Source organism: Prosopis cineraria, unplaced genomic scaffold (assembly GCF_029017545.1).
Source record: "Prosopis cineraria cultivar Desert tree isolate PC_DT_omini unplaced genomic scaffold, ASM2901754v1 PC9, whole genome shotgun sequence".
NCBI classification, from domain to species: domain Eukaryota; kingdom Viridiplantae; phylum Streptophyta; class Magnoliopsida; order Fabales; family Fabaceae; genus Prosopis; species Prosopis cineraria.
Genome location: NW_026555340.1, coordinates 30,610,729 through 30,621,183, shown reverse-complemented (window position 1 = coordinate 30,621,183; position 10,455 = coordinate 30,610,729). Strand labels below are relative to the sequence as shown.

At 31.5% G+C, this 10,455-nt stretch overlaps 1 long non-coding RNA gene across 2 annotated transcripts; it reads right to left on the bottom strand.

Moving 5' to 3' along the window:
• Positions 1-1,812: 1,812 nt before the first annotated feature.
• On the bottom strand, positions 1,813-4,729 carry LOC129320862 (uncharacterized). Of its 2 annotated transcripts, none has more exons than XR_008595841.1 (2): positions 4,034-4,729; positions 1,813-2,665 (listed from the first exon to the last, which is right to left on the bottom strand). It is a non-coding gene; the product is annotated as an uncharacterized LOC129320862 (long non-coding RNA). The 2 variants fall into 2 exon arrangements; XR_008595842.1 differs by having other exon boundaries at positions 4,408-4,729.
• Between the last annotated feature and the right edge of the window lie 5,726 nt (positions 4,730-10,455).

The following is a 10,455-nucleotide window of genomic DNA, read 5'->3' as shown; positions in this document are numbered from 1 at the left end:
CAATATCCACCCTTGAACACTTCAACCATGTATGCGCTAGTTGCCTCCTTGTACTTTTTCACCTATAATGAAATTTCTTCTTTTTCATCAATAATAAAGTAATGTAATTTATACACACTCGAGTCATGAGTGAAATCCAAGGATGTGTGCACTTAGTGACTTTTTCTCACTATCGTCATCGATCAGACGTGCATACGTGCTTGATTCTACTCAATTCTGAAATTGGACTCACGTCTGAAGGAACCAAACCCATTTTAGACTTTGTCCTTAAAGCACGCAAAGGACTGCTATGGTTACTATTATCTAGAATGATAATTCCAGTTAGATTGTGAGATGCAAAGCAAAAGCGTAACTGCAATACACTGTGCCATATAAAGAGACTTGAAAAAGAAAAGCAAGGAAGCATATGTGGCAAAGAGCACAGCATCATTTGAGAAATGGATTTTTAATTTATGCAACAACTTCCGAGAGCCAGTGACCCTCCCAGTGCCCACGTTTTCTGTTTTGACCGTCTTTTTGTAGTACGTAATACTGTGCTTTCAAATGTCAACTGTTGCCATCGTTAAGATAATCAAGATATCCTTTTCCCCCCAAAACCTGTGTCATTGTGAGAGAGAGAGAGAGAGAGAGACGAAATGGGTGTGGTATGAAAAGGACAGTGTTGAACGTTAGACAAAAAGAGTAACTAACAGTAAATAGAAAAATACAGATGGGATTGATTGGATTGGATTTGGAGGCATTCAAATGGACTCCAGCTCCACACAGATTGATGCAAATGCATAGCTTTACATTGCGACATGAACTGAATTGAGAAGACAGACACAACCTCTCCTTATATTTCAAGCAATCTCTCTGTTTACTTTCCTGCATCCATCTATCGGACTGTCCACATGCATCGATCTCTCAACACTTTGTGAACCATTTGAATGTTTCATTTTGCTCACCTGAACATGCTAAGTAGTCCAATGTAACACAGTGTTAATTGCTAAGTAAGCCCCTCGTTTTATTTCAAAAAAATTTGCAACTAAAAAGCTCACCTGCCATGTCCTTTGATTGTATTTATGTATAATAAAATAACGAGTTCAATTCCTTCACAAATTGTTGGTCAAAAAAATTCCTTTCGAAATTCTTCATCGGTGTTGGCTCAAAAAAAAAAAAAAGAAATTCTTCATCGGTGATAGTGGAAAAGCAATTCACATAATAAATTCATGATGAGACGGTCAACAATAAAGGTGATTTGTTTCCCTGGTGACTCACAGTACACTTTTCACCAGACTGGGCCTGTTGAGGTACACCATTGAAAAATCATGACTCGCCTTTTTTAATATATATATATATATATGAGGTTCCCGCTGCACGATCAGACTGGGAAACTTCAATTTAAATTGCATCGTATTTTTATCTTTAAAAAAATGTGTATTAATGTTCATAAATATTATATAAAATTTAAGTCATAAAAATTAAAAGGTAATTTATCTCAAACTCCATTTTCAAGGGCTGTAAGGGATTTAAATCCTAACTAGCTATCCTGTTACGAGGCTAGCTAGTATATACTGATAAGGGTATCCTTGAGACACACTAACAAGAGGATAATTTCTTAAACACCCTAGCATTCTGCTATGGATCATGGAAATATTATGAGCTATCATCCCATCCCACTTTTACGAATTTTAATTTGTCCCACCCGAAGTTGAAGAGATAGATTGACGAGGGAGCAAGAGCAGAGTCAATGATACAGTACATAATATTGTATAAATGATATGTTTTATGGCATACTGCACTATACAGATTTGAAATAACAAGCCATGAAAAGATGAGAAATATTATATATTATATAATTAATCGGACAAGATTGCCATGCTAGCGGATAAAGCAGAATCATCCTGGGCTCTTTCACCTACCTCATGAATCATGATTGACTCAAAACTCATGAATCATAAATATTACATCCTATTTTGTTATCACAGGCACGTAAATCCTTCAAAAGATGAACAGACAAAAATTCAAGATTGGACTGAAATCCCGTGGAAGGAGAGAGTGTGACACGATGTTTGAAAATCGTAACGAAGCGATCCCCGAGAAGCAAGGTGCTGTGCTCATCTTACTTGTTCACTCCGTTCCATTTCCCGAAGACCCCGTCAGACAGAGAATCCTCATTTAATTATTATATTTATATCTCTCTAATTCAGATGTTAACTTTTGTTTTGTTTTTTCCGGATACAACGGAAAATACATGTTAACTTTTCTTCACTTATCTGAATTTTAATTCAACGACTTCGAAAGTCCCTTAAATACATTGCTTATTGTTACACTAAAGCACACCCTTTTTCTCGCTTTGTTGCCCTAATTATTCCTAGGTCTAGTTTTACATCAGCTCGTGCATGCAGATTTCTGGGTCGTCACTCATCTTCATGGAAAGCTGCTGGCTGCTGCTTGCCTGCTCCTCATGGACTAGTATGTGTTACATTATATTGCAAGTGAGAGAGAGAGAAGGAGAGAGTGAGAGAGAATGCGTAGCTACTTTCTGGTGTACTGTACACACAACTGTTTAACTTCTCGTTAAGTGTTGCAGCACATGTCGGCATCCCCATCCATTCTTTCATTCACTCTTGCGTTGATGCCTCTGCTGCGCAACCCCTGTCTTCAATTTCTGACTCTCCTCTCACTACACAACAAAACCCACATTAATTATTCTACAGTTACGTTTCCATTGATCTCTTTGTAGCTGGCATCATATTCATATTTTGAGGTTGATTATTTTCAAGTATAAATATTCTTCCACGGAAACTTACGACGTGATATTATTAATTATTAAAGCACCATTATTTACGAGGGAAAGCCCATTGACTCCACTGGGATCTGGAGGCGAGTGGTTATTACTGCCAATATCAAGTCAAGTAGTACATTCGAATTACACGAAACTGATGTTATTTTTTTTTTTTGAAAAATGATAGTTGGGTATCAGAATAATTAATTAATACCAGGTAAATTTTTAATAAAATTTTTTAAAAAGTAAGTTAAAATATTAATTTAAATTATTACAAATTCAAGAATTTCACTTATAAATAAATATTTAAATATCAAATATAATTTTTAAATTATAACAAAAATTTCTGTTTGAATTAATATTTATAATTTATTTAATTAAAAAATTTATCGAGAACTTAACTTACACTCTTTCAGTTAAAAATATAAGACATTTTTAATCGAATCTCACCCCGTAATAAAGTAATTACTTATTTTTTAATTAATCCTATATCTTTATATTTACCCCTATTAAATACCCTATAATAAATATAAAATTATTATTAATAAGGGTAGTTTTGAAAAAAATAATAATTATATCTCAAAAGATTAAAAATACTTTATATTTTTTAACATTTAACTTCTCAAAAAAATATTTATTTTTTTTTTAAGGAAGGGAGTATTAATTTTTTGTTTTAAAACTTAACTGTTATTCCCTCTCAACAAAAAAGAAGGATTGGGGCGAGTTGCGAGGCTCGATTCCCATGGTTTTTACCAGCGTGAAGGGGGTTTAGTGAAAAGACTACAGAACAGAAGATCGAACAGAGGGGCGTGTTGTTTTGAAGCCCTAGAAAAAGAACTAGCTGTGGGAGCCAGACAGGGCTGAGAAAGCAGATTATAAAAATGTACTTAGAATTTGACATTTGATAGATTTCACTCATAGACACGTTCTCAACATCAGTCTTTTGTTCGAGTAATCATTTTCAAGGATGTGATCAATGGCCTGTCAGTTTTAATCAAATATGTTGATCTAGTTGTGATAAAATCAACAAATGACGTCAGTTTTGTTACTGATCGTATTGTGCATGTAGAGGTTAACTTGATCTGGAGCGACGGAATACAAGAGCTAGGAGAGACATAATCGCAGCAGATCATAACCTAATTACATACAATCTGATGAGTTTTTCTTTTCCCGTCTTATGTAACTTTACATGCCGAAATCACAAACCGTTTTGACCGTACGAAAAACACAAGCAAACCTATCTAAAAGTTCGAGAGAAGAGCATACCTTAAATTAAAGAGCCAATTAATAGACGTGCTGTAACACTGACACCAGAAGATGCAAATCTAAAAATAGTGGAACAGACAAAGGCTGCTTGCCAGATTCAGATCCAAATGATATTCAAACTGAAAGTATAACGAAGCGAAAGGCAAACTAAACATGGATGAGGGGATGAAGCCTCTTCGAGAATCGTCTCTTTAGGTTCGAGAGTATGAAAACATTTGAATCTCTCAACGATAATATATCGTAACAGACAACATTCCTCTCGTCCTAAACGCCAAGCTTTCCGTGTGCATATATATAACAGATAATATGTAATCAAAACTGTCAAGCTTTCCGTGTGCATATATATAACGGATAACATGTAATCAAAACTGTACCTTTTGACTTGTGAGAAAGACGAGCAAGCGGTTTATAATTTGAGAGAGATCAGATGCTAAAAATTACAGTGGGTTTGAGAGGAATGAAGCCTGGTCCGAAGCCTTTTGTAATTAGCAGTTCCCAAATATATTAGAGAACCTCTTGGTGATCAAAAAGCCTTCGAGCCAGCCAACATTCCCCTCAACACACCAAACGCACCATCTGAATCCGCCCCTGGCTCTCATCTCATATCCTTAACGAGAACCAGCACGTTTGGGTTTCTTATATATAGGGACTAGCAAGCTAGGGTTTCAGAGATTGTCATACACAGGAAGATAAAGACACTCAAATCACTATGGCGTCTGTGATAAAAACGATTAACAAATCCAAAGCAAGTTACTAACCCCACCATTACCACCAAACCCAACCCCCAGGAAACAAGGCCTGAGTAAGTAATAGTACGACACAGAAAAATATAAATAAATATATAAATATAAATTTTAAATTTTGCTACACGTAGACTTGTCTCTTGACTTTGATTTCCCAAGCGAATGAATGACCTGCTGCTCCGGTGAAACAACCCAACCCTGACCTGCTACCACCAGTTGGCTGTGCCGTGCCAGTCAAACACACAGAACAAGACAAAATGAGGATTTGAATTGCGCTTCACAGTCACAGGCCCCTCTGCTTTATTGCCTTCCTTTCATCATTACCTCATAATTTTTAGCCTTTTTCACTCGCCATATTAGCACTGTGCTGAAAACACACCTACTCAATCACACGCTCATTATGCTACTTTCCGTTCTTTTCTCTTTTTTTCTTACTCATTTTCTGCCCTGTGTCTGTGTGTGTTATGAAACTATGAGAGCGCATCGGAGAGATTTTCTTGGGCATTATTAGTCTCTTGTGAATCGTAGTTTGAGATACATGTAAGTGTGTGTGTGTGTGTGTGTGAGTATTTTTTATAGCAGAAATTGTAGCTGGATTTAGACTTAATTTGACATTCTTGGAATGGCCGTGGTTTAATGCGCCCGCCCGTGAAAGGTGATCAGATTTTGACAGCTCAGCTTGGAATTGAAGACAAGCATGATGGGTTTTTGATTGAAATAGAATCATTCACACCAACTCTCCTCAACTGCTTTATCAGCAATTAAAACGTTATATACCGACAGATACTTTCATTGTTGCGGTGAGAAAGATAATTGTTTGATAATGGCAACTGATTGGAAAAATAACTTTTACATGAACCCACATATTTTTTTTGTTTAAAAATATAAAATATTTTTTAAAAGTTAATGTTAAAAAATATAAAATATTTTTTATTTTTTAAAACGTAATCATTATTTTTTTTCTAAAAGGGCTCATATTAATAACATTGTAAGGTATTTATAGAAATAAATATAAAAAGATATGTTAATTTAATTTGAAAGTAGGTAACTACTTTATTGGGGATAATTTTAGTTAAAAATATCTTATATTTTTCAATAGAGGGAGTAGGGGTGAGCATCAGTTTATTCAGTTTTAATTTCTCTAAAATCGATTGACTGAATTATATAAAAAATTTGGATCGAATCAAATCGAAATACATAACCAGACAGAATTAAAAATGAACTGAATTTTAATGATTCAGTTCGATAGGTCTATTCAATTTATGGGCTTTAATTTGGGTCTATGAAATTTAATAGTTCATATATTCTTCTATCCAATTTTTTTCTCTTGATATTGAAGGCCCAACAAAAAAAATAATATCTTATACTATAATTTATGAGAAAATTAATAAGATTCGATATTATTGCACTATAGACTATATTATAGAAATAAAAAATTAGAACATCCCATTAAACCAAAAAAATACTATTACTGCAAGTAGCAGAAAGATATTTCTTACTTACCTGGATGATAATTTATTCACATTTTTAAAAATATGAAAGGAAAAATATAGATAATTTAATCAGTTCAGTTTATTTGATTCTTGAATTCTCAGGCCGAATCAAACCGATCAACCAAAATTTTCATTAAAAAAAACTGAATTGAATTGAAAAACTGAATAGACCAAATCAAATAGATAAAATTCGATTTAATTTAATTTAATTTTTTATTTTAATTTGGTTTTGCTCACCCCTAAGAGGGAGTATATAATTTTTAGTAATTAATGATATGCTGAAAACTAGCATAATATGATATACTTCTCCAATTTTATTTATAAGGGCAAATAGAGGATTAATTTTGGTACCATATAAAGGACACTTCATATTTTATTATATCTATCTTTACCTTTTTTTAACATTAAAAATTTTAAACAAAATTGATTCTTTTTATCCTTATTAAAGGTAAAGATGAAAACTTATTAAATTTTAAGATAAAATTAATTAAGTTTAAATTTTTCTTTGATTTTGATAAAATATATTAAAAGTAACTTATAAATAAGATCAAAATATATATAATAGTAATCAATGCAGAATTAGCTGGGACCTAGGGCTAGTGAGGGCAGATTTTTTTTTTGGCCTTGCGTGCTTAAAGTAGTGGATAAAACCATATGAAATACTCTCTCTCATTAAAAAATATAATTCATTTTTAATCAAATTTTATCTCCTAATGACATAGTTACTTGCTTCTAACTAGTTATATATTTTATATTTACTACTATTTAATAGGTTGTTTTACCCTAAAATAAATATAAAGTGATTTATTTAATAGGAGTATTTAAAAAAAAAAGACAATGATTGTGCCTTGATAGACTAAAAATATTTAATATTTTTTAATATTCAATCTCTCAAAAAATACTTTACATTTTTAAATGAAAAGAGTAGGCTTTTTTACACATGCAGGAGTTGTTGAATCTCAATCACTTATTTAAATAATAATGATACCTTGTTGGAAAAATAATGATGATGATAATGATATCTTTATCACTTACTCCAGCCATCTATATATATATATAAGATATTTTTAATCAATCACACAAATTAATAGAAGTTGGTTATCTAATTAAAAGCACATCAATATTACAATTTTGCTCCTAATTATTGTAAATAAAAAATAAATCTATTTTTTTAAATTAAATTGATGAAAGTACTTGTCTTTTTTGTCTTTCTAATTTGATAAGGATATAATGGTCTGTTTATTAAAAAATTACTAATAATCTCTTATATTTAGGGATAAAAAAAGTTTTAGATGACCTCTTATATATAGAGACAGAGAGATATATATATTATCTAAATGATTTTAGCAAAAGTTTAGAAAAAATAAAATAATAAAAATAAATGAATCCACTAATGACGTGCAAACATATTCCTCTTAGACCATAATATAATGCATTGATAACTACTTTGTGATTCTAAAAAAATATTAGATGAAATCTTGATCTCTTAAAAATTTGACATTCTTTCAAACATACCATCATTAGATAACCTATAAAAACATCTTAATAATAGCAATTGAAATTACAATGCACCATCTTTTTAAAATGAGTAATAAATGAAGTAAATGTATAGTTTGAAAAATAATTATAAAAAGGATCTAATGCATTATATTTTGGACTAAACAAGCTTCTAGAAAAAGCCATATATTCTGATAGGGTTTGAAATAAAATTTTCAATAAAAAATAATAATTCATGATAATTAAATCATTGTGAATTCTTAATCATCTCTCACCACACATTATTGGAAATTTTGTCAAATTCACTCCTCCCCATAGTTTTAATCTAAAGTTTAGATCTATATTTTAAATCTTAATTATCTCTCTGACCTATTCTGCATTACAGGCCCTCACATGATCATAGGTGACTGTCATCTCTCTCTTTTTCTTCCTCTTCTCTCGTTCTTCTTTTCAATTAGTTGGTTCAAAACTAATATATCAATAGGGGCAAATTAAACCCCCAATTCATAATTACATGAAACATCATAAAATTGAAGGGGGCAATTGTCTGCCATCAAATATACACAAGTCCACCCCCTACTAATAGTGGTAGTTAATTATCACCCCAAAAAAAAATTACTATGATAGTAGTACACTCCTCCATCCAATATAACATGTCATTTTAATCAAATTATATCTTCTAAATGAAGTAATAAGGAGTTTCAATTTGTAAAGCTTGTTAGTTACACCCCTAATAACCAAGGCACTTTTGAAAAAAACTTTATTAATTACAATTTGAGAAGTCCAAAATATCTTATACTTTGGTTTGGTCCTACTTACAGGGCAAATGAAAAAAATTAATTTTGATTGTATTTATAAGATATATTAGTATTTTCTATATTCTTAAGGGGAAGAGGTAAAAATTTAGTAAATTTAGAACAAAGTCAATGAAATATAAACCCTCCATTTCTATATATAAGAAGTCTTTTAAAACTTTTTTTGTCCTGAATATAAGAAATTGTTAGCACATTTTTTAATGAATGGACCATTATACGCTTATTAAATTGGGAAGAAAAAAATATAAGTGTTTTTATGAATTTACTTTGAAAAATATATTTATTTTTTATTTATTTATAATAATTAAGGACAAAATTGAAATCTTGCTGTATTTTTAATTAAATAACTAACTTTTATTAGTTTGCGTAATTTAATTAAAAATATCTCATGTATAAGAACGGAGGGGGTAAAGTTGTTTTTAGTTCTAACGAAACATATCAGGAGTAATTTATAAATAAGATTAGAAGGAATAATTTTTAACACAATAATTTTTTAAAAAATACCCTTGTAATATAGAACAGAGGGAGTGTATAGATGAGTAGAATGAATTATACTCCAACGTTATTAAGGCATTTATTCAAAAACCATCGTAAAGATTTGATGAGGGAGCAGGGAGGTAGAAAGGAGACATGCTAGCGTGAGCGGGAGCCGAGCAAAAGCAAAGCGCCAAGATATATATCCATTTATTAACCTGTCTCTGATAATATGTAACTCACCCTTTTATTTTATGGGTTTGCTTGAAAATATTATGTAACGAACTGATTTGTACTCTTTGCACCCCTAAACACATTTTACCCTCATCATGTTCTGTTTTTTTTGCCCATTTACATTCCTTTTGGACCGAATTCCACCGTTCCACCAAAGTGCACAACTTTTTAACTAAACAAAGCATTCATTTTTTTCATTAAAATGTTATTTACTTTGATATTCTTTTTTTAAACAACTAAACAATTTCACGACTAAAACCATTATCTAGTTTGTTAATCCGATATATAAAAGGTGGGCCATTCCCTCCCCCATTCCCATTATTTGCGGGAATCCAAAGATGTTCTAGACCGCTTCAATTAATAAACCTGCTTTATTGTCTTTTTCGTTTGTCGCATAAAATGATACCAACACCACGCATTTAGATCCAACTAATATAAAGGCTGCCGCTTCGTTCCGGTTTAGAGATGAACATATTCCCTGATCTCTCTTACAAAACACCCTCTAATTACCCCACCAGAATCAATGTAAAGTGGTTAAACTATCAACTTTGTCTAAACAATACATTTCCAATTTTATTTTTTATTTAAATGAAAGAAATTTAAACTTGCATTATATTATCTCCTGTATTTAATAAATTTAAATTGAAGTAATGTTGAAAAAAATATATTGTTAGGTTATTCAAGTATAAGTAGGCATAAAACAACATAAAAAGTCTCACATTGAATAAAATTAAATTTAATAACTAATATATATAAAGAGAAATGACCCATAAATTTAAGTTTTAAGATTTTTAACTAAGATGTGACATCTTTCCGTTGCTTTTGCCCGTCTCTCCTCTTCCACCTATTCCTGAGTGGTCGCTCCCCATTCCTCACAAGTAATATCAGAGCCTAGTTTTGCCTAAGACTTCCTTAATGCTTGGGGCATTTTTGATATAGAGAGTTTGTGAACTCACTTAAAAAGAAGATTGTTAAGTTGTCTAATTGTGAGTGGACATGAGAAGATGTGAAAAATTCAACATTAAATAAAATTAAATTTAATAATTAATATATAATAAAAAATGACCCATGTGAGCACATATTTAAACCTATCAAGTGCGTTGTATTAAGTACCAACATTTTGTTTAAGAGGATGTGCTGTAACAGGGAGGGACAGAAGGGATCCG